We start from the raw sequence: 25045 nt of genomic DNA on the forward strand, positions 1-25045 counted from the left end.
ATTCAAAGTTGCAAGTTACTATGTAGGAACAAGTTTGTATAGGTATTTCAAAGATGCCCAGAACTGAGCTAAACTTGGTATGTGTCCAACTCCTAGAAATAACTTCATGCCCCATCTCCCTTACTTCCAGCTAGTAAGGATCACATAATTCCTAACAAAGTTTTGACACAGATTCCCTATTCGGGCATTCAGAACATATAGCACGTTGCTGTAAGCAAGCAGATTCTCATTCAAAGATGCAAGTTACTAGGTAGGAACAAGTTTGTATAGGTATTTCAAAGATGCCCAGAACTGAGCTAAACTTGGTATGTGTCCAACTCCTAGAAATAACTTCATGCCCCATCTCCCTTACTTCCAGCTAGTAAGGATCACATAATTTCTAACAAAGTTTTGACACAGATTCCCTATTCGGGCATTCAGAACATATAGCACGTTGCTGCAAGCAAGCACATTCTCATTCAAAGATGCAAGTTACTAGGTAGGAACAAGTTTGTATAGGTATTTCAAAGATGCCCAGAACTGAGCTAAACTTGGTATGTGTCCAACTCCAAGAAATAACTTCATGCTCCATCTCCCTTACTTCCAGCTAGTAAGGATCACATAATTCCTAACAAAGTTTTGACACAGATTCCCTATTCGGGCATTCAGAACATATAGCACGTTGCTGAAAGCAAGCACATTCTCATTCAAAGTTGCAAGTTACTATGTAGGAACAAGTTTGTATAGGTATTTCAAAAATGCCCAGAACTGAGCTAAACTTGGTATGTGTCCAACTCCTAGAAATAACTTCATGCCTCATCTCCCTTACTTCCAGCTAGTAAGGATCACATAATTCCTAACAAAGTTTTGACACAGATTGCCAATTCGGGCATTCAGAACATATAGCACGTTGCTGTAAGCAAGCACATTCTCATTCAAAGATGCAAGTTACTATGTAGGAACAAGTTTGTATAGGTATTTCAAAGATGCCCAGAACTGAGCTAAACATGGTATGTGTCCAACTCCTAGAAAAAACTTCATGCCCCATCTCCCTTACTTCCAGCTAGTAAGGATCACATAATTCCTAACAAAGTTTTGACACAGATTCCCAATTCGGGCATTCAGAACATATAGCACGTTGCTGTAAGCAAGCAGATTCCCATTCAAAGATGCAAGTTACTATGTAGGAACAAGTTTGTATAGGTATTTCAAAGATGCCCAGAACTGAGCTAAACTTGCTATGTGTCCAACTCCTAGAAATAACTTCATGCCCCATCTCCCTTACTTCCAGCTAGTAAGGATCACATAATTCCTAACAAAGTTTTGACACAGATTCCCAATTCGGGCATTCAGAACATATAGCACGTTGCTGTAAGCAAGCACATTCTCATTCAAAGATGCAAGTTACTATGTAGGAACAAGTTTGTATAGGAATTTCAAAGATGCCCAGAACTGAGCTAAACTTGGTATGTGTCCAACTCCTAGAAATAACTTCATGCCCCATCTCCCTTACTTCCAGCTAGTAAGGATCACATAATTCCTAACAAAGTTTTGACACAGATTCCCAATTCGGGCATTCAGAACATATAGCACGTTGCTGTAAGCAAGCACATTCTCATTCAAAGTTGCAAGTTACTATGTAGGAACAAGTTTGTATTGGTATTTCAAAGATGCCCAGAACTGAGCTAAACTTGGTATGTGTCCAACTCCTAGAAATAACTTCATGCCCCATCTCCCTTACTTCCAGCTAGTAAGGATCACATAATTCCTAACAAAGTTTTGACACATATTCCCAATTCGGGCATTCAGAACATATTGCACGTTGCTGTAAGCAAGCAGATTCCCATTCAAAGATGCAAGTTACTATGTAGGAACAAGTTTGTATAGGTATTTCAAAGATGCCCAGAACTGAGCTAAACTTGGTATGTGTCCAACTCCTAGAAATAACTTCATGCCCCATCTCCCTTACTTCCAGCTCGTAAGGATCACATAATTCCTAACAAAGTTTTGACACAGATTCCCAATTCGGGCATTCAGAACATATAGCACGTTGCTGTAAGCAAGCACATTCTCATTCAAAGATGCAAGTTACTATGTAGGAACAAGTTTGTATAGGTATTTCAAAGATGCCCAGAACTGAGCTAAACTTGGTATGTGTCCAACTCCTAGAAATAACTTCATGCCCCATCTCCCTTACTTCCAGCTAGTAAGGATCACATAATTCCTAACAAAGTTTTGACACAGATTCCCAATTCGGGCATTCAGAACATATAGCACGTTGCTGTAAGCAAGCACATTCTCATTCAAAGATGCAAGTTACTATGTAGGAACAAGTTTGTATAGGTATTTCAAAGATGCCCAGAACTGAGCTAAACTTGGTATGTGTCCAACTCCTAGAAATAACTTCATGCCCCATCTCCCTTACTTCCAGCTAGTAAGGATCACATAATTCCTAACAAAGTTTTGACACAGATTGCCAATTCGGGCATTCAAAACATATAGCACGTTGCTGTAAGGAAGAACATTCTCATTCAAAGATGCAAGTTACTATGTAGGAACAAGTTTGTATAGGTATTTCAAAGATGCCCAGAACTGAGCTAAACTTGGTATGTGTCCAACTCCTAGAAATAACTTCATGCCCCATCTCCCTTACTTCCAGCTAGTAAGGATCACATATTTCCTAACAAAGTTTTGACACAGATTCCCAATTGGGGCATTCAGAACATATAGCACGTTGCTGTAAGCAAGCACATTCTCATTCAAAGTTGCAAGTTACTATGTAGGAACAAGTTTGTATTGGTATTTCAAAGATGCCCAGAACTGAGCTAAACTTGGTATGTGTCCAACTCCTAGAAATAACTTCATGCCCCATCTCCCTTACTTCCAGCTAGTAAGGATCACATCATTCCTAACAAAGTTTTGACACAGATTCCCAATTCGGGCATTCAGAACATATAGCACGTTGCTGTAAGCAAGCAGATTCTCATTCAAAGATGCAAGTTACTATGTAGGAACAAGTTTGTATAGGTATTTCAAAGATGCCCAGAACTGAGCTAAACTTGGTATGTGTCCAACTCCTAGAAATAACTTCATGCCCCATCTCCCTTACTTCCACCTAGTAAGGATCACATAATTCCTAACAAAGTTTTGACACAGATTCCCTATTCGGGCATTCAGAACATATAGCACGTTGCTGCAAGCAAGCACATTCTCATTCAAAGATGCAAGTTACTATGTAGGAACAAGTTTGTATAGGTATTTCAAAGATGCCCAGAACTGAACTAAACTTGGTATGTCTCCAACTCCAAGAAATAACTTCATGCCCCATCTCCCTTACTTCCAGCTAGTAAGGATCACATAATTCCTAACAATGTTTTGACACAGATTCCCTATTCGGGCATTCAGAACATGTAGCACGTTGCTGTAAGCAAGCACATTCTCATTCAAAGTTGCAAGTTACTATGTAGGAACAAGTTTGTATAGGTATTTCAAAGATGCCCAAAACTGAGCTAAACTTGGTATGTGTCCAACTCCTAGAAATAACTTCATGCCCCATCTCCCTTACTTCCAGCTAGTAAGGATCACATAATTCCTAACAAAGTTTTGACACATATTCCCAATTCGGGCATTCAGAACATATAGCACGTTGCTGTAAGCAAGCACATTTTCATTCAAAGTTGCAAGTTACTATGTAGGAACAAGTTTGTATAGGTATTTCAAAGATGCCCAGAACTGAGCGAAACTTGGTATGTGTCCAACTCCTAGAAATAACTTCATGCCCCATCTCCCTTACTTCCAGCTAGTAAGGATCACATAATTCCTAACAAAGTTTTGACACAGATTCCCAATTCGGGCATTCAGAACATATAGCACGTTGCTGTAAGCAAGCACATTCTCATTCAAAGTTGCAAGTTACTATGTAGGAACAAGTTTGTATAGGTATTTCAAAGATGCCCAGAACTGAGCTAAACTTGGTATGTGTCCAACTCCTAGAAATAACTTCATGCCCCATCTCCCTTACTTCCAGCTAGTAAGGATCACATAATTCCTAACAAAGTTTTGACACAGATTCCCAATTCGGGCATTCAGAACATATAGCACGTTGCTGTAAGCAAGCACATTCTCATTCAAAGTTGCAAGTTACTATGTAGGAACAAGTTTGTATAGGTATTTCAAAGATGCCCAGAACTGAGCTAAACTTGGTATGTGTCCAACTCCTAGAAATAACTTCATGCCCCATCTCCCTTACTTCCACCTAGTAAGGATCACATAATTCCTAACAAAGTTTTGACACAGATTCCCTATTCGGGCATTCAGAACTTATAGCACGTTGCTGCAAGCAAGCACATTCTCATTCAAAGATGCAAGTTTCTATGTAGGAACAAGTTTGTATAGGTATTTCAAAGATGCCCAGAACTGAGCTAAACTTGGTATGTCTCCAACTCCAAGAAATAACTTCATGCCCCATCTCCCTTACTTCCAGCTAGTAAGGATCACATAATTCCTAACAATGTTTTGACACAGATTCCCTATTCGGGCATTCAGAACATATAGCACGTTGCTGTAAGCAAGCACATTCTCATTCAAAGTTGCAAGTTACTATGTAGGAACAAGTTTGTATAGGTATTTCAAAGATGCCCAGAACTGAGCTAAACTTGGTATGTGTCCAACTCCTAGAAATAACTTCATGCCCCATCTCCCTTACTTCCAGCTAGTAAGGATCACATAATTCCTAACAAAGTTTTGACACAGATTCCCAATTCGGGCATTCAGAACATATAGCACGTTGCTGTAAGCAAGCACATTTTCATTCAAAGTTGCAAGTTACTATGTAGGAACAAGTTTGTATAGGTATTTCAAAGATGCCCAGAACTGAGCGAAACTTGGTATGTGTCCAACTCCTAGAAATAACTTCATGCCCCATCTCCCTTACTTCCAGCTAGTAAGGATCACATAATTCCTAACAAAGTTTTGACACAGATTCCCAATTCGGGCATTCAGAACATATAGCACGTTGCTGTAAGCAAGCACATTCTCATTCAAAGTTGCAAGTTACTATGTAGGAACAAGTTTGTATAGGTATTTCAAAGATGCCCAGAACTGAGCTAAACTTGGTATGTGTCCAACTCCTAGAAATAACTTCATGCCCCATCTCCCTTACTTCCAGCTAGTAAGGATCACATAATTCCTAACAAAGTTTTGACACAGATTCCCAATTCGGGCATTCAGAACATATAGCACGTTGCTGTAAGCAAGCACATTCTCATTCAAAGTTGCAAGTTACTATGTAGGAACAAGTTTGTATAGGTATTTCAAAGATGCCCAGAACTGAGCTAAACTTGGTATGTGTCCAACTCCTAGAAATAACTTCATGCCCCATCTCCCTTACTTCCAGCTAGTAAGGATCACATAATTCCTAACAAAGTTTTGACACAGATTCCCAATTCGGGCATTCAGAACATATAGCACGTTGCTGTAGGCAAGCACATTCTCATTCAAAGTTGCAAGTTACTATGTAGGAACAAGTTTGTATAGGTATTTCAAAGATGCCCAGAACTGAGCTAAACTTGGTATGTGTCCAACTCCTAGAAATAACTTCATGCCCCATCTCCCTTACTTCCAGCTAGTAAGGATCACATAATTCCTAACAAAGTTTTGACACAGATTCCCAAATCGGGCATTCAGAACATATAGCACGTTGCTGCAGGCAAGCACATTCTCATTCAAAGTTGCAAGTTACTATGTAGGAACAAGTTTGTATAGGTATTTCAAAGATGCCCAGAACTGAGCTAAACTTGCTATGTGTCCAACTCCAAGAAATAACTTCATGCCCCATCTCCCTTACTTCCAGCTAGTAAGGATCACATAATTCCTAACAAAGTTTTGACACAGATTCCCAATTCGGGCATTCAGAACATATAGCACGTTGCTGTAAGCAAGCACATTCTCATTCAAAGTTGCAAGTTACTATGTAGGAACAAGTTTGTATAGGTATTTCAAAGATGCCCAGAACTGAGCTAAACTTGGTATGTGTCCAACTCCTAGAAATAACTTCATGCCCCATCTCCCTTACTTCCAGCTAGTAAGGTTCACATAATTCCTAACAAAGTTTTGACACAGATTCCCAATTCGGGCATTCAGAACATATAGCATGTTGCTGTAAGCAAGCACATTCTCATTCAAAGTTGCAAGTTACTATGTAGGAACAAGTTTGTATAGGTATTTCAAAGATGCCCAGAACTGAGCTAAACTTGGTATGTGTCCAACTCCTAGAAATAACTTCATGCCCCATCTCCCTTACTTCCAGCTAGTAAGGATCACATAATTCCTAACAAAGTTTTGACACAGATTCCCAATTCGGGCATTCAGAACATATAGCACGTTGCTGTAAGCAAGCACATTCTCATTCAAAGTTGCAAGTTACTATGTAGGAACAAGTTTGTATAGGTATTTCAAAGATGCCCAGAACTGAGCTAAACTTGGTATGTGTCCAACTCCTAGAAATAACTTCATGCCCCATCTCCCTTACTTCCAGCTAGTAAGGATCACATAATTCCTAACAAAGTTTTGACACAGATTGCCAATTCGGGCATTCAGAACATATAGCACGTTCCTGTAAGGAAGAACATTCTCATTCAAAGATGCAAGTTACTATGTAGGAACAAGTTTGTATTGGTATTTCAAAGATGCCCAGAACTGAGCTAAACTTGCTATGTGTCCAACTCCTAGAAATAACTTCATGCCCCATCTCCCTTACTTCCAGCTAGTAAGGATAACATAATTCCTAACAAAGTTTTGACACAGATTCCCAATTCGGGCATTCAGAACATATAGCACGTGGCTGTAAGCAAGCACATTCTCATTCAAAGTTGCAAGTTACTATGTAGGAACAAGTTTGTATTGGTATTTCAAAGATGCCCAGAACTGAGCTAAACTTGGTATGTGTCCAACTCCTAGAAATATCTTCATGCCCCATCTCCCTTACTTCCAGCTAGTAAGGATCACATAATTCCTAACAAAGTTTTGACACATATTCCCAATTCGGGCATTCAGAACATATAGCACGTTGCTGTAAGCAAGCAGATTCCCATTCAAAGATGCAAGTTACTATGTAGGAACAAGTTTGTATAGGTATTTCAATGATGCCCAGAACTGAGCTAAACTTGCTATGTGTCCAACTCCTAGAAATAACTTCATGCCCCATCTCCCTTACTTCCAGCTAGTAAGGATCACATAATTCCTAACAAAGTTTTGACACAGATTTCCAATTCGGGCATTCAGAACATATAGCACGTTGCTGTAAGCAAGCACATTCTCATTCAAAGATGCAAGTTACTATGTAGGAACAAGTTTGTATAGGTATTTCAAAGATGCCCAGAACTGAGCTAAACTTGGTATGTGTCCAACTCCTAGAAATAACTTCATGCTCCATCTCCCTTACTTCCAGGTGGTAAGGATGACATAATTCCTAACAAAGTTTTGACACACATTCCCAATTCGGGCATTCAGAACATATAGCACGTTGCTGTAAGCAAGCACATTTTCATTCAAAGTAGCAAGTTACTATGTAGGAACAAGTTTGTATAGGTATTTCAAAGATGCCCAGAACTGAGCTAAACTTGGTATGTGTCCAACTCCTAGAAATAACTTCATGCCCCATCTCCCTTACTTCCAGCTAGTAAGGATCACATAATTCCTAACAAAGTTTTGACACAGATTCCCAATTCGGGCATTCAGAACATATAGCACGTTGCTGTAAGCAAGCACATTTTCATTCAAAGTTGCAAGTTACTATGTAGGAACAAGTTTGTATAGGTATTTCAAAGATGCCCAGAACTGAGCTAAACTTGGTATGTGTCCAACTCCTAGAAATAACTTCATGCCCCATCTCCCTTACTTCCAGCTAGTAAGGATCACATAATTCCTAACAAAGTTTTGACACAGATTCCCAATTCGGGCATTCAGAACATATAGCACGTTGCTGTAAGCAAGCACATTCTCATTCAAAGTTGCAAGTTACTATGTAGGAACAAGTTTGTATAGGTATTTCAAAGATGCCCAGAACTGAGCTAAACTTGGTACGTGTCCAACTCCTAGAAATAACTTCATGCCCCATCTCCCTTACTTCCAGCTAGTAAGGATCACATAATTCCTAACAAAGTTTTGACACAGATTCCCTATTCGGGCATTCAGAACATATAGCACGTTGCTGTAAGCAAGCACATTCTCATTCAAAGATGCAAGTTACTATGTAGCAACAAGTTTGTATAGGTATTTCAAAGATGCCCAGAACTGAGCTAAACTTGGTATGTGTCCAACTCCTAGAAATAACTTCATGCCCCATCTCCCTTACTTCCACCTAGTAAGGATCACATTATTCCTAACAAAGTTTTGACACAGATTCCCTATTCGGGCATTCAGAACATATAGCACGTTGCTGCAAGCAAGCACATTCTCATTCAAAGATGCAAGTTACTATGTAGGAACAAGTTTGTATAGGTATTTCAAAGATGCCCAGAACTGAGCTAAACTTGGTATGTCTCCAACTCCAAGAAATAACTTCATGCCCCATCTCCCTTACTTCCAGCTAGTAAGGATCACATAATTCCTAACAAAGTTTTGACACAGATTCCCTATTCGGGCATTCAGAACATATAGCACGTTGCTGTAAGCAAGCACATTCTCATTCAAAGTTGCAAGTTACTATGTAGGAACAAGTTTGTATAGGTATTTCAAAGATGCCCAGAACTGAGCTAAACTTGGTATGTGTCCAACTCCTAGAAATAACTTCATGCCCCATCTCCCTTACTTCCAGCTAGTAAGGATCACATAATTCCTAACAAAGTTTTGACACAGATTCCCAATTCGGGCATTCAGAACATATAGCACGTTGCTGTAAGGAAGAACATTCTCATTCAAAGATGCAAGTTACTATGTAGGAACAAGTTTGTATAGGTATTTCAAAGATGCCCAGAACTGAGCTAAACTTGGTATGTGTCCAACTCCTAGAAATAACTTCATGCCCCATCTCCCTTACTTCCAGGTAGTAAGGATAACATAATTCCTAACAAAGTTTTGACACAGATTCCCAATTCGGGCATTCAGAACATATAGCACGTTGCTGTAAGCAAGCACATTCTCATTCAAAGTTGCAAGTTACTATGTAGGAACAAGTTTGTATTGGTATTTCAAAGATGCCCAGAACTGAGCTAAACTTGGTATGTGTCCAACTCCTAGAAATAACTTCATGCCCCATCTCCCTTACTTCCAGCTAGTAAGGATCACATAATTCCTAACAAAGTTTTGACACATATTCCCAATTCGGGCATTCAGAACATATAGCACGTTGCTGTAAGCAAGCAGATTCCCATTCAAAGATGCAAGTTACTATGTAGGAACAAGTTTGTATAGGTATTTCAAAGATGCCCAGAACTGAGCTAAACTTGCTATGTGTCCAACTCCTAGAAATAACTTCATGCCCCATCTCCCTTACTTCCAGCTAGTAAGGATCACATAATTCCTAACAAAGTTTTGACACAGATTCCCAATTCGGGCATTCAGAACATATAGCACGTTGCTGTAAGCAAGCACATTCTCATTCAAAGATGCAAGTTACTATGTAGGAACAAGTTTGTATAGGTATTTCAAAGATGCCCAGAACTGAGCTAAACTTGGTATGTGTCCAACTCCTAGAAATAACTTCATGCTCCATCTCCCTTACTTCCAGGTGGTAAGGATGACATAATTCCTAACAAAGTTTTGACACACATTCCCAATTCGGGCATTCAGAACATATAGCACGTTGCTGTAAGCAAGCACATTTTCATTCAAAGATGCAAGTTACTATGTAGGAACAAGTTTGTATAGGTATTTCAAAGATGCCCAGAACTGAGCTAAACTTGGTATGTGTCCAACTCCTAGAAATAACTTCATGCCCCATCTCCCTTACTTCCAGCTAGTAAGGATCACATAATTCCTAACAAAGTTTTGACACAGATTCCCAATTCGGGCATTCAGAACATATAGCACGTTGCTGTAAGCAAGCACATTTTCATTCAAAGTTGCAAGTTACTATGTAGGAACAAGTTTGTATAGGTATTTCAAAGATGCCCAGAACTGAGCTAAACTTGGTATGTGTCCAACTCCTAGAAATAACTTCATGCCCCATCTCCCTTACTTCCAGCTAGTAAGGATCACATAATTCCTAACAAAGTTTTGACACAGATTCCCAATTCGGGCATTCAGAACATATAGCACGTTGCTGTAAGCAAGCACATTCTCATTCAAAGTTGCAAGTTACTATGTAGGAACAAGTTTGTATAGGTATTTCAAAGATGCCCAGAACTGAGCTAAACTTGGTATGTGTCCAACTCCTAGAAATAACTTCATGCCCCATCTCCCTTACTTCCAGCTAGTAAGGATCACATAATTCCTAACAAAGTTTTGACACAGATTCCCAATTCGGGCATTCAGAACATATAGCACGTTGCTGTAAGCAAGCACATTCTCATTCAAAGATGCAAGTTACTATGTAGCAACAAGTTTGTATAGGTATTTCAAAGATGCCCAGAACTGAGCTAAACTTGGTATGTGTCCAACTCCTAGAAATAACTTCATGCCCCATCTCCCTTACTTCCACCTAGTAAGGATCACATAATTCCTAACAAAGTTTTGACACAGATTCCCAATTCGGGCATTCAGAACATATAGCACGTTGCTGCAAGCAAGCACATTCTCATTCAAAGATGCAAGTTACTATGTAGGAACAAGTTTGTATAGGTATTTCAAAGATGCCCAGAACTGAGCTAAACTTGGTATGTCTCCAACTCCAAGAAATAACTTCATGCCCCATCTCCCTTACTTCCAGCTAGTAAGGATCACATAATTCCTAACAAAGTTTTGACACAGATTCCCTATTCGGGCATTCAGAACATATAGCACGTTGCTGTAAGCAAGCACATTCTCATTCAAAGTTGCAAGTTACTATGTAGGAACAAGTTTGTATAGGTATTTCAAAGATGCCCAGAACTGAGCTAAACTTGGTATGTGTCCAACTCCTAGAAATAACTTCATGCCCCATCTCCCTTACTTCCAGCTAGTAAGGATCACATAATTCCTAACAAAGTTTTGACACAGATTCCCAATTCGGGCATTCAGAACATATAGCACGTTGCTGTAAGCAAGCACATTCTCATTCAAAGTTGCAAGTTACTATGTAGGAACAAGTTTGTATAGGTATTTCAAAGATGCCCAGAACTGAGCTAAACTTGGTATGTGTCCAACTCCTAGAAATAACTTCATGCCCCATCTCCCTTACTTCCAGCTAGTAAGGATCACATAATTCCTAACAAAGTTTTGAAACAGATTCCCTATTCGGGCATTCAGAACATATAGCACGTTGCTGTAAGCAAGCACATTCTCATTCAAAGATGCAAGTTACTATGTAGCAACAAGTTTGTATAGGTATTTCAAAGATGCCCAGAACTGAGCTAAACTTGGTATGTGTCCAACTCCTAGAAATAACTTCATGCCCCATCTCCCTTACTTCCACCTAGTAAGGATCACATTATTCCTAACAAAGTTTTGACACAGATTCCCTATTCGGGCATTCAGAACATATAGCACGTTGCTGCAAGCAAGCACATTCTCATTCAAAGATGCAAGTTACTATGTAGGAACAAGTTTGTATAGGTATTTCAAAGATGCCCAGAACTGAGCTAAACTTTGTATGTCTCCAACTCCAAGAAATAACTTCATGCCCCATCTCCCTTACTTCCAGCTAGTAAGGATCACATAATTCCTAACAAAGTTTTGACACAGATTCCCTATTCGGGCATTCAGAACATATAGCACGTTGCTGTAAGCAAGCACATTCTCATTCAAAGTTGCAAGTTACTATGTAGGAACAAGTTTGTATAGGTATTTCAAAGATGCCCAGAACTGAGCTAAACTTGGTATGTGTCCAACTCCTAGAAATAACTTCATGCCCCATCTCCCTTACTTCCAGCTAGTAAGGATCACATAATTCCTAACAAAGTTTTGACACAGATTGCCAATTCGGGCATTCAGAACATATAGCACGTTGCTGTAAGGAAGAACATTCTCATTCAAAGATGCAAGTTACTATGTAGGAACAAGTTTGTATAGGTATTTCAAAGATGCCCAGAACTGAGCTAAACTTGCTATGTGTCCAACTCCTAGAAATAACTTCATGCCCCATCTCCCTTACTTCCAGCTAGTAAGGATCACATAATTCCTAACAAAGTTTTGACACAGATTCCCAATTCGGGCATTCAGAACATATAGCACGTTGCTGTAAGCAAGCAGATTCCCATTCAAAGATGCAAGTTACTATGTAGGAACAAGTTTGTATAGGTATTTCAAAGATGCCCAGAACTGAGCTAAACTTGCTATGTGTCCAACTCCTAGAAATAACTTCATGCCCCATCTCCCTTACTTCCAGCTAGTAAGGATCACATAATTCCTAACAAAGTTTTGACACAGATTCCCAATTCGGGCATTCAGAACATATAGCACGTTGCTGTAAGCAAGCACATTCTCATTCAAAGATGCAAGTTACTATGTAGGAACAAGTTTGTATAGGTATTTCAAAGATGCCCAGAACTGAGCTAAACTTGGTATGTGTCCAACTCCTGGAAATAACTTCATGCTCCATCTCCCTTACTTCCAGGTGGTAAGGATGACATAATTCCTAACAAAGTTTTGACACACATTCCCAATTCGGGCATTCAGAACATATAGCACGTTGCTGTAAGCAAGCACATTTTCATTCAAAGTAGCAAGTTACTATGTAGGAACAAGTTTGTATAGGTATTTCAAAGATGCCCAGAACTGAGCTAAACTTGGTATGTGTCCAACTCCTAGAAATAACTTCATGCCCCATCTCCCTTACTTCCAGCTAGTAAGGATCACATAATTCCTAACAAAGTTTTGACACAGATTCCCAATTCGGGCATTCAGAACATATAGCACGTTGCTGTAAGCAAGCACATTCTCATTCAAAGTTGCAAGTTACTATGTAGGAACAAGTTTGTATAGGTATTTCAAAGATGCCCAGAACTGAGCTAAACTTGGTATGTGTCCAACTCCTAGAAATAACTTCATGCCCCATCTCCCTTACTTCCAGCTAGTAAGGATCACATAATTCCTAACAAAGTTTTGACACAGATTCCCAATTCGGGCATTCAGAACATATAGCACGTTGCTGTAAGCAAGCACATTCTCATTCAAAGTTGCAAGTTACTATGTAGGAACAAGTTTGTATAGGTATTTCAAAGATGCCCAGAACTGAGCTAAACTTGGTATGTGTCCAACTCCTAGAAATAACTTCATGCCCCATCTCCCTTACTTCCAGCTAGTAAGGATCACATAATTCCTAACAAAGTTTTGACACAGATTCCCAATTCGGGCATTCAGAACATATAGCACGTTGCTGTAAGCAAGCACATTCTCATTTAAAGATGCAAGTTACTATGTAGCAACAAGTTTGTATAGGTATTTCAAAGATGCCCAGAACTGAGCTAAACTTGGTATGTGTCCAACTCCTAGAAATAACTTCATGCCCCATCTCCCTTACTTCCACCTAGTAAGGATCACATAATTCCTAACAAAGTTTTGACACAGATTCCCTATTCGGGCATTCAGAACATATAGCACGTTGCTGCAAGCAAGCACATTCTCATTCAAAGATGCAAGTTACTATGTAGGAACAAGTTTGTATAGGTATTTCAAAGATGCCCAGAACTGAGCTAAACATGGTATGTGTCCAACTCCTAGAAATAACTTCATGCCCCATCTCCCTTACTTCCAGCTAGTAAGGATCACATAATTCCTAACAAAGTTTTGACACAGATTCCCAATTCGGGCATTCAGAACATATAGCACGTTGCTGTAAGCAAGCAGATTCCCATTCAAAGATGCAAGTTACTATGTAGGAACAAGTTTGTATAGGTATTTCAAAGATGCCCAGAACTGAGCTAAACTTGCTATGTGTCCAACTCCTAGAAATAACTTCATGCCCCATCTCCCTTACTTCCAGCTAGTAAGGATCACATAATTCCTAACAAAGTTTTGACACAGATTCCCAATTCGGGCATTCAGAACATATAGCACGTTGCTGTAAGCAAGCACATTCTCATTGAAAGATGAAAGTTACTATGTAGGAACAAGTTTGTATAGGTATTTCAAAGATGCCCAGAACTGAGCTAAACTTGGTATGTGTCCAACTCCTAGAAATAACTTCATGCCCCATCTCCCTTACTTCCAGCTAGTAAGGATCACATAATTCCTAACAAAGTTTTGACACAGATTGCCAATTCGGGCATTCAGAACATATAGCACGTTGCTGTAAGCAAGCACATTCTCATTCAATGTTGCAAGTTACTATGTAGGAACAAGTTTGTATTGGTATTTCAAAGATGCCCAGAACTGAGCTAAACTTGGTATGTGTCCAACTCCTAGAAATAACTTCATGCCCCATCTCCCTTACTTCCAGCTAGTAAGGATCACATAATTCCTAACAAAGTTTTGACACATATTCCCAATTCGGGCATTCAGAACATATAGCATGTTGCTGTAAGCAAGCACATTCTCATTCAAAGTTGCAAGTTACTATGTAGGAACAAGTTTGTATAGGTATTTCAAAGATGCCCAGAACTGAGCTAAACTTGGTATGTGTCCAACTCCTAGAAATAACTTCATGCCCCATCTCCCTTACTTCCAGCTAGTAAGGATCACATAATTCCTAACAAAGATTTGACACAGATTCCCAATTCGGGCATTCAGAACATATAGCACGTTGCTGTAAGCAAGCACATTCTCATTCAAAGTTGCAAGTTACAATGTAGGAACAAGTTTGTATAGGTATTTCAAAGATGCCCAGAACTGAGCTAAACATGGTATGTGTCCAACTCCTAGAAATAACTTCATGCCCCATCTCCCTTACTTCCAGCTAGTAAGGATCACATAATTCCTAACAAAGTTTTGACACAGATTCCCAATTCGGGCATTCAGAACATATAGCACGTTGCTGTAAGGAAGAACATTCTCATTCAAAGATGCAAGTTACTATGTAGGAACAAGTTTGTATAGGTATTTCAAAGATGCCCAGAACTGAGCTAAACTTGCTATGTGTCCAACTCCTAGAAATAACTTCATGCCCCATCTCCCTTACTTCCAGCTAGTAAGGATAACATAATTCCTAACAAAGTTTTGACACAGATTCCCAATTCGGGCATTCAGAACATATAGCACGTGGCTGTAAGCAAGCACATTCTCATTCAAAGTTGCAAGTTACTATGTAGGAACAAGTTTGTATAGGTATTTCAAAGATGCCCAGAACTGAGCTAAACTTGGTATGTGTCCAACTCCTAGAAATAACTTCATGCCCCATCTCCCTTTCTTCCAGCTAGTAAGGATCACATAATTCCTAACAAAGTTTTGACACAGATTGCCAATTCGGGCATTCAGAACATATAGCACGTTGCTGTAAGGAAGAACATTCTCATTCAAAGATGCAAGTTACTATGTAGGAACAAGTTTGTATAGGTATTTCAAAGATGCCCAGAACTGAGCTAAACTTGGTATGTGTCCAACTCCTAGAAATAACTTCATGCCCCATCTCCCTTACTTCCAGCTAGTAAGGGTAACATAATTCCTAACAAAGTTTTGACACAGATTCCCAATTCGGGCATTCAGAACATATAGCACGTTGCTGTAAGCAAGCACATTCTCATTCAAAGTTGCAAGTTACTATGTAGGAACAAGTTTGTATTGGTATTTCAAAGATGCCCAGAACTGAGCTAAACTTGGTATGTGTCCAACTCCTAGAAATAACTTCATGCCCCATCTCCCTTACTTCCAGCTAGTAAGGATCACATAATTCCTAACAAAGTTTTGACACATATTCCCAATTCGGGCATTCAGAACATATAGCACGTTGCTGTAAGCAAGCAGATTCCCATTCAAAGATGCAAGTTACCATGTAGGAATAAGTTTGTATAGGTATTTCAAAGATGCCCAGAACTGAGCTAAACTTGCTATGTGTCCAACTCCTAGAAATAACTTCATGCCCCATCTCCCTTACTTCCAGCTAGTAAGGATCACATAATTCCTAACAAAGTTTTGACACAGATTCCCAATTCGGGCATTCAGAACATATAGCACGTTGCTGTAAGCAAGCACATTCTCATTCAAAGATGCAAGTTACTATGTAGGAACAAGTTTGTATAGGTATTTCAAAGATGCCCAGAACTGAGCTAAACTTGGTATGTGTCCAACTCCTAGAAATAACTTCATGCTCCATCTCCCTTACTTCCAGCTAGTAAGGATCACATAATTCCTAACAAAGTTTTGACACACATTCCCAATTCGGGCATTCAGAACATATAGCACGTTGCTGTAAGCAAGCACATTTTCATTCAAAGTAGCAAGTTACTATGTAGGAACAAGTTTGTATAGGTATTTCAAAGATGCCCAGAACTGAGCTAAACTTGGTATGTGTCCAACTCCTAGAAATAACTTCATGCCCCATCTCCCTTACTTCCAGCTAGTAAGGATCACATAATTCCTAACAAAGTTTTGACACAGATTCCCAATTCGGGCATTCAGAACATATAGCACGTTGCTGTAAGCAAGCACATTTTCATTCAAAGTTGCAAGTTACTATGTAGGAACAAGTTTGTATAGGTATTTCAAAGATGCCCAGAACTGAGCTAAACTTGGTATGTGTCCAACTCCTAGAAATAACTTCATGCCCCATCTCCCTTACTTCCAGCTAGTAAGGATCACATAATTCCTAACAAAGTTTTGACACAGATTCCCAATTCGGGCATTCAGAACATATAGCACGTTGCTGTAAGCAAGCACATTCTCATTCAAAGTTGCAAGTTACTATGTAGGAACAAGTTTGTATAGGTATTTCAAAGATGCCCAGAACTGAGCTAAACTTGGTATGTGTCCAACTCCTAGAAATAACTTCATGCCCCATCTCCCTTACTTCCAGCTAGTAAGGATCACATAATTCCTAACAAAGTTTTGACACAGATTCCCAATTCGGGCATTCAGAACATATAGCACGTTGCTGTAAGCAAGCACATTCTCATTCAAAGATGCAAGTTACTATGTAGCAACAAGTTTGTATAGGTATTTCAAAGATGCCCAGAACTGAGCTAAACTTGCTATGTGTCCAACTCCTAGAAATAACTTCATGCCCTATCTCCCTTACTTCCACCTAGTAAGGATCAGATAATTCCTAACAAAGTTTTGACACAGATTCCCTATTCGGGCATTCAGAACATATAGCACGTTGCTGCAAGCAAGCACATTCTCATTCAAAGATGCAAGTTACTATGTAGGAACAAGTTTGTATAGGTATTTCAAAGATGCCCAGAACTGAGCTAAACTTGGTATGTCTCCAACTCCAAGAAATAACTTCATGCCCCATCTCCCTTACTTCCAGCTAGTAAGGATCACATAATTCCTAACAAAGTTTTGACACAGATTCCCTATTCGGGCATTCAGAACATATAGCACGTTGCTGTAAGCAAGCACATTCTCATTCAAAGTTGCAAGTTACGATGTAGGAACAAGTTTGTATAGGTATTTCAAAGATGCCCAGAACTGAGCTAAACTTGGTATGTGTCCAACTCCTAGAAATAACTTCATGCCCCATCTCCCTTACTTCCAGCTAGTAAGGATCACATAATTCCTAACAAAGTTTTGACACAGTTTCCCAATTCGGGCATTCAGAACATATAGCACGTTGCTGTAAGCAAGCACATTGTCATTCAAAGTTGCAAGTTACTATGTAGGAACAAGTTTGTATAGGTATTTCAAAGATGCCCAGAACTGAGCTAAACTTGGTATGTGTCCAACTCCTAGAAATAACTTCATGCCCCATCTCCCTTACTTCCAGCTAGTAAGGATCACATAATTCCTAACAAAGTTTTGACACAGATTCCCAATTCGGGCATTCAGAACATATAGCACGTTGCTGTAAGGAAGAACATTCTCATTCAAAGATGCAAGTTACTATGTAGGAACAAGTTTGTATAGGTATTTCAAAGATGCCCAGAACTGAGCTAAACTTGGTATGTGTCCAACTCCTAGAAATAACTTCATGCCCCATCTCCCTTACTTCCAGCTAGTAAGGATCACATAATTCCTAACAAAGTTTTGACACAGATTCCCAATTCGGGCATTCAGAACATATAGCACGTTGCTGTAAGCAAGCACATTCTCATTCAAAGTTGCAAGTTACTATGTAGGAACAAGTTTGTATAGGTATTTCAAAGATGCCCAGAACTGAGCTAAACTTGGTATGTGTCCAACTCCTAGAAATAACTTCGTGCCCCATCTCCCTTACTTCCAGCTAGTAAGGATCACATAATTCCTAACAAAGTTTTGACACAGATTGCCAATTCGGGCATTCAGAACATATAGCACGTTGCTGTAAGGAAGAACATTCTCATTCAAAGATGCAAGTTACTATGTAGGAACAAGTTTGTATAGGTATTTCAAAGATGCCCAGAACTGAGCTAAACTTGCTATGTGTCCAACTCCTAGAAATAACTTCATGCCCCATCTCCCTTACTTCCAGCTAGTAAGGATAACATAATTCCTAACAAAGTTTTGACACAGATTCCCAATTCGGGCATTCAGAACATATAGCACGTTGCTGTAAGCAAGCACATTCTCATTCAAAGTTGCAAGTTACTATGTAGGAACAAGTTTGTATTGGTATTTCAAAGATGCCCAGAACTGAGCTAAACTTGGTATGTGTCCAACTCCTAGAAATAACTTCATGCCCCATCTCCCTTACTTCCAGCTAGTAAGGATCACATAATTCCTAACAAAGTTTTGACACATATTCTCAATTCGGGCATTCAGAACATATAGCACGTTGCTGTAAGCAAGCAGATTCCCATTCAAAGATGCAAGTTACTATGTAGGAACAAGTTTGTATAGGTATTTCAAAGATGCCCAGAACTGAGCTAAACTTGCTATGTGTCCAACTCTTAGAAATAACTTCATGCCCCATCTCCCTTACTTCCAGCTAGTAAGGATCACATAATTCCTAACAAAGTTTTGACACAGATTCCCAATTAGGGCATTCAGAACATATAGCACGTTGCTGTAAGCAAGCACATTCTCATTCAAAGATGCAAGTTACTATGTAGGAACAAGTTTGTATAGGTATTTCAAAGATGCCCAGAACTGAGCTAAACTTGGTATGTGTCCAACTCCTAGAAATAACTTCATGCCCCATCTCCCTTACTTCCAGGTGGTAAGGATGACATAATTCCTAACAAAGTTTTGACACACATTCCCAATTCGGGCATTCAGAACATATAGCACGTTGCTGTAAGCAAGCACATTTTCATTCAAAGTAGCAAGTTACTATGTAGGAACAAGTTTGTATAGGTATTTCAAAGATGCCCAGAACTGAGCTAAACTTGGTATGTGTCCAACTCCTAGAAATAACTTCATGCCCCATCTCCCTTACTTCCAGCTAGTAAGGATCACATAATTCCTAACAAAGTTTTGACACAGATTCCCAATTCGGGCATTCAGAACATATAGCACGTTGCTGTAAGCAAGCACATTCTCATTCAAAGATGCAAGTTACTATGTAGCAACAAGTTTGTATAGGTATTTCAAAGATGCCCAGAACTGAGCTAAACTTGGTATGTGTCCAACTCCTAGAAATAACTTCATGCCCCATCTCCCTTACTTCCAGCTAGTAAGGATCACATAATTCCTAACAAAGTTTTGACACAGATTGCCATTCGGGCATTCAGAACATATAGCACGTTGCTGCAAGCAAGCACATTCTCATTCAAAGATGCAAGTTACTATGTAGGAACAAGTTTGTATAGGTATTTCAAAGATGCCCAGAACTGAGCTAAACTTGGTATGTCTCCAACTCCAAGAAATAACTTCATGCCCCATCTCCCTTACTTCCAGCTAGTAAGGATCACATAATTCCTAACAAAGTTTTGACACAGATTCCCTATTCGGGCATTCAGAACATATAGCACGTTGCTGTAAGCAAGCACATTCTCATTCAAAGTTGCAAGTTACTATGTAGGAACAAGTTTGTATAGGTATTTCAAAGATGCCCAGAACTGAGCTAAACTTGGTATGTGTCCAACTCCTAGAAATAACTTCATGCCCCATCTCCCTTACTTCCAGCTAGTAAGGATCACATAATTCCTAACAAAGTTTTGACACAGATTCCCAATTCGGGCATTCAGAACATATAGCACGTTGCTGTAAGCAAGCACATTCTCATTCAAAGTTGCAAGTTACTATGTAGGAACAAGTTTGTATAGGTATTTCAAAGATGCCCAGAACTGAGCTAAACTTGGTATGTGTCCAACTCCTAGAAATAACTTCATGCCCCATCTCCCTTACTTCCAGCTAGTAAGGATCACATAATTCCTAACAAAGTTTTGACACAGATTCCCAATTCGGGCATTCAGAACATATAGCACGTTGCTGCAAGCAAGCACATTCTCATTCAAAGATGCAAGTTACTATGTAGGAACAAGTTTGTATAGGTATTTCAAAGATGCCCAGAACTGAGCTAAACTTGGTATGTCTCCAACTCCAAGAAATAACTTCATGCCCCATCTCCCTTACTTCCAGCTAGTAAGGATCACATAATTCCTAACAAAGTTTTGACACAGATTCCCTATTCGGGCATTCAGAACATATAGCACGTTGCTGTAAGCAAGCACATTCTCATTCAAAGATGCAAGTTACTATGTAGGAACAAGTTTGTATAGGTATTTCAAAGATGCCCAGAACTGAGCTAAACTTGCTATGTGTCCAACTCCTAGAAATAACTTCATGCCCCATCTCCCTTACTTCCAGCTAGTAAGGATCACATAATTCCTAACAAAGTTTTGACACAGATTCCCAATTCGGGCATTCAGAACATATAGCACGTTGCTGTAAGCAAGCACATTCTCATTCAAAGTTGCAAGTTACTATGTAGGAACAAGTTTGTATAGGTATTTCAAAGATGCCCAGAACTGAGCTAAACTTGGTATGTGTCCAACTCCTAGAAATAACTTCATGCCCCATCTCCCTTACTTCCAGCTAGTAAGGATCACATATTTCCTAACAATGTTTTGACACAGATTCCCAATTCGGGCATTCAGAACATATAGCACGTTGCTGTAAGCAAGCAGATTCTCATTCAAAGATGCAAGTTACTAGGTAGGAACAAGTTTGTATAGGTATTTCAAAGATGCCCAGAACTGAGCTAAACTTGGTATGTGTCCAACTCCTAGAAATAACTTCATGCCCCATATCCCTTACTTCCAGCTAGTAAGGATCACATAATTCCTAACAATGTTTTGACACAGATTCCCAATTCGGGCATTCAGAACACATAGCACGTTGCTGTAAGCAAGCACATTTTCATTCAAAGTTGCAAGTTACTATGTAGGAACAAGTTTGTATAGGTATTTCAAAGATGCCAGGAACTGAGCTAAACTTGGTATGTGTCCAACTCCTTGAAATAACTTCATGCCCCATCTCCCTTACTTCCAGCTAGTAAGGATCACATAATTTCTAACAAAGTTTTGACACAGATTCCCTATTCGGGCATTCAGAACATATAGCACCTTGCTGCAAGCAAGCACATTCTCATTCAAAGATGCAAGTTACTAGGTAGGAACAAGTTTGTATAGGTATTTCAAAGATGCCCAGAACTGAGCTAAACTTGGTATGTGTCCAACTCCTAGAAATAACTTCATGCTCCATCTCCCTTACTTCCAGCTAGTAAGGATCACATAATTCCTAACAAAGTTTTGACACAGATTCCCTATTCGGGCATTCATAACATATAGCACGTTGCTGCAAGCAAGCACATTCTCATTCAAAGATGCAAGTTACTATGTAGGAACAAGTTTGTATAGGTATTTCAAAAATGCCCAGAACTGAGCTAAACTTGGTATGTGTCCAACTCCTAGAAATAACTTCATGCCCCATCTCCCTTACTTCCAGCTAGTAAGGATCACATAATTCCTAACAAAGTTTTGACACAGATTCCCAATTCGGGCATTCAGAACATATAGCACGTTGCTGTAAGCAAGCACATTCTCATTCAAAGATGCAAGTTACTATGTAGGAACAAGTTTGTATAGGTATTTCAAAGATGCCCAGAACTGAGCTAAACTTGGTATGTGTCCAACTCCTAGAAATAACTTCATGCCCCATCTCCCTTACTTCCAGCTAGTAAGGATCACATAATTCCTAACAAAGTTTTGACACAGATTCCCAATTCGGGCATTCAGAACATATAGCACGTTGCTGTAAGCAAGCACATTCTCATTCAAAGTTGCAAGTTACTATGTAGGAACAAGTTTGTATAGGTATTTCAAAGATGCCCAGAACTGAGCTAAACTTGGTATGTGTCCAACTCCTAGAAATAACTTCATGCCCCATCTCCCTTACTTCCAGCTAGTAAGGATCACATAATTCCTAACAAAGTTTTGACACAGATTCCCAATTCGGGCATTCAGAACATATAGCACGTTGCTGTAAGCAAGCACATTCTCATTCAAAGATGCAAGTTACTATGTAGGAACAAGTTTGTATAGGTATTTCAAAGATGCCCAGAACTGAGCTAAACTTGGTATGTGTCCAACTCCTAGAAATAACTTCATGCCCCATCTCCCTTACTTCCAGCTAGTAAGGATCACATAATTCCTAACAAAGTTTTGACACAGATTCCCAATTCGGGCATTCAGAACATATAGCACGTTGCTGTAAGCAAGCACATTCTCATTCAAAGATGCAAGTTACTATGTAGGAACAAGTTTGTATAGGTATTTCAAAGATGCCCAGAACTGAGCTAAACTTGCTATGTGTCCAACTCCTAGAAATAACTTCATGCCCCATCTCCCTTACTTCCAGCTAGTAAGGATCACATAATTCCTAAAAAAGTTTTGACACAGATTCCCAATTCGGGCATTCAGAACATATAGCACGTTGCTGTAAGCAAGCACATTCTCATTCAAAGTTGCAAGTTACTATGTAGGAACAAGTTTGTATAGGTATTTCAATGATGCCCAGAACTGAGCTAAACTTGGTATGTGTCCAACTCCTAGAAATAACTTCATGCCCCATCTCCCTTACTTCCAGCTAGTAAGGATGACATAATTCCTAACAAAGTTTTGACACACATTCCCAATTCGGGCATTCAGAACATATAGCACGTTGCTGTAAGCAAGCACATTTTCATTCAAAGTTGCAAGTTACTATGTAGGAACAAGTTTGTATAGGTATTTCAAAGATGCCCAGAACTGAGCTAAACTTGGTATGTGTCCAACTCCTAGAAATAACTTCATGCCCCATCTCCCTTACTTCCAGCTAGTAAGGATCACATAATTCCTAACAATGTTTTCACACAGATTCCCAATTCGGGCATTCAGAACATATAGCACGTTGCTGTAAGCAAGCACATTCTCATTCAAAGTTGCAAGTTACTATGTAGGAACAAGTTTGTATAGGTATTTCAAAGATGCCCAGAACTGAGCTAAACTTGGTATGTGTCCAACTCCTAGAAATAACTTCATGCCCCATCTCCCTTACTTCCAGCTAGTAAGGATCACATAATTCCTAACAAAGTTTTGACACACATTCCCAAATCGGGCATTCAGAACATATAGCACGTTGCTGTAAGCAAGCACATTTTCATTCAAAGTTGCAAGTTACTATGTAGGAACAAGTTTGTATAGGTATTTCAAAGATGCCCAGAACTGAGCTAAACTTGGTATGTGTCCAACTCCTAGAAATAACTTCATGCCCCATCTCCCTTACTTCCAGCTAGTAAGGATCACATAATTCCTAACAAAGTTTTGACACACATTCCCAATTCGGGCATTCAGAACATATAGCACGTTGCTGTAAGCAAGCACATTTTCATTCAAAGTTGCAAGTAACTATGTAGGAACAAGTTTGTATAGGTATTTCAAAGATGCCCAGAACTGAGCTAAACTTGGTATGTGTCCAACTCCTAGAAATAACTTCATGCCCCATCTCCCTTACTTCCAGCTAGTAAGGATCACATAATTCCTAACAAAGTTTTGACACATATTCCCAATTCGGGCATTCAGAACATATAGCACGTTGCTGTAAGCAATCACATTTTCATTCAAAGTTGCAAGTTACTATGTAGGAACAAGTTTGTATAGGTATTTCAAAGATGCGCAGAACTGAGCTAAACTTGGTATGTGTCCAACTCCTAGAAATAACATCATGCCCCATCTCCCTTACTTCCAGCTAGTAAGGATCACATAATTCCTAACAGTTTTGGCACAGATTCCCAATTCGGGCATTCAGAACATATAGCACGTTGCTGTAAGCAAGCACATTCTCATTCAAAGATGCAAGTTACTATGTAGGAACAAGTTTGTATAGGTATTTCAAAGATGCCCAGAACTGAGCTAAACTTGGTATGTGTCCAACTCCTAGAAATAACTCCATGCCCCATCTCCCTTACTTCCAGCTAGTAAGGATCACATAATTCCTAACAAAGTTTTGACACAGATTCCCAATTCGGGCATTCAGAACATATAGCACGTTGCTGTAAGCAAGCACATTCTCATTCAAAGATGCAAGTTACTAGGTAGGAACAAGTTTGTATAGGTATTTCAAAGATGCCCAGAACTGAGCTAAACTTGGTATGTGTCCAACTCCTAGAAATAACTTCATGCGCCATCTCCCTTACTTCCAGCTTGTAAGGATCACATAATTCCTAACAAAGGTTTGACACAGATTCCCAATTCGGGCATTCAGAACATATAGCACGTTGCTGTAAGCAAGCACATTTTCATTCAAAGTTGCAAGTTACTATGTAGGAACAAGTTTGTATAGGTATTTCAAAGATGCCCAGAACTGAGCTAAACTTGGTATGTGTCCAACTCCTAGTAATAACTTCATGCCCCATCTCCCTTACTTCCAGCTAGTAAGGATCACATAATTCCTAACAAAGTTTTGACACAGATTCCCAATTCGGGCATTCAGAACA

This window comes from Diceros bicornis, chromosome 14 (genome assembly GCF_020826845.1).
Source record: "Diceros bicornis minor isolate mBicDic1 chromosome 14, mDicBic1.mat.cur, whole genome shotgun sequence".
NCBI classification, from domain to species: Eukaryota; Metazoa; Chordata; class Mammalia; order Perissodactyla; family Rhinocerotidae; genus Diceros; species Diceros bicornis.